The 1,376-nt window shown below is 48.2% G+C and overlaps 1 pseudogene; it reads left to right on the top strand.

Annotated features, from left to right (window-relative positions):
- Nucleotides 1-203: 203 nt before the first annotated feature.
- On the top strand, nt 204-1,044 carry LOC101646560 (annotated as a pseudogene).
- The last annotated feature ends 332 nt before the right edge of the window (nt 1,045-1,376 follow it).

Here is a 1,376-nt window from a genome sequence, read left to right on the forward strand (position 1 = left end):
ATGTCACTTTGATAACTAAGGTGTGCCCGACCCAAAGGTGTGTCAAGATCTTTTCAATCACATATGCACATAAATGGTAGATAAATTAAAAGGAATGTAGAAGAAGAATGCATACCTGTAAACTGTATCAATAGCAAAGAACTGTGTTATTGAAAACAGCATGGGTCAGGACCCATCTGCTCAGCTCACTGTCCACACTGACCATGGTCACCTTTGTAGAGCTCATCTCCCAAGCCAAGATGCCCATCATGGGCCTGGCCACCTGGAAGTCTGCCCCAGGCCAAATCAAAGAGGGCATAAAGACAGCTATTGACATGGGGTACTGCCACCTGGACTGCGTCCCTGTGTATCAGAATAAGAGGGAGGTGGGGGAACTATCCAGAAGTTCCAAGAGATGTGATGAAGCATGGGGACCTCTTCATCTTCAGCAAGCTGTGGTCCACCTTCTTTGAGAGGCCCTGGTGAGGGAAGCTTGCCAGAAGACCTTCAGAAATCTGAACCTGGACTATCTGGACATCTACCTAATACACTGGCCTCAGGGGCTGCAGTCTAGGAAGGAACTCCTCCCTAAGACGATGAAGGAAACTATCCCTGCAGTAGAACAACGTTCTTGGATGCGTGAAAGGCCAAGGAGGAGCTGGTGGACGAGGGGCTGGTGAAAGCCATTGGCATCTCCAGCTTCAGCCACTTCGATTGAGGGGCTCAAACAAACCAGTGACTAACCTAAATAAGTGTCACCCCTACCTCATGCAGGAGAAGCTGACCCAGTACTGCCTTCCCAAGGGCATCACAGTCACTGCCTACAGCCCCCTGGGCTCTCCAGACAGACCTTGGGCCAAACCATAGGACCCTTCACTACTGGGAGACACCAAGATTAAGGAGCTTGCTGCAAAGCACAAGACCCCTCCCCAGCTCCTGATCTGGTTCCATAGTCAGAGGAATGTGGTTGTGACCCCAAAGCACATGGTTGAGAACTTCCAGGTCTTGAACTTCCAGTTAAACGATGAAGAGAGGGCGACCATACTCAGCTTCAACCGGAACTAGAGGGTCAGCCTCCTGAAGGAAACAGTCCTCTAGGAGGGTGACCTTCTCTATGAAAGAACAAGAGGCTGCTGGTTCCTATACCAGCTTCAAGACTGTCGGTAGGTTTGAGTCCATTGTGTTGGCTCATGGCAAAACGAACAATAGCAGCTTAGGGAACTAATACACAGGCACGTTCAAAAGAATTTGACTTTCATGTCTTTAATGATTTATTGAAAACAGTCCATCAGAAGAACTTATATTAGCTGGCCCATCAGAATATGATTTACTGCTAATTCCTGAGTCTGATTTATATCTAACATGAAACAGCTGTGCCTGGGCTTCACTGTCTCCAT

The sequence above is a fragment of the Echinops telfairi genome, unplaced genomic scaffold (assembly GCF_000313985.2).
Source record: "Echinops telfairi isolate 266 unplaced genomic scaffold, ASM31398v2 ScPeMD7_356;HRSCAF=729, whole genome shotgun sequence".
NCBI lineage: Eukaryota > Metazoa > Chordata > Mammalia > Afrosoricida > Tenrecidae > Echinops > Echinops telfairi.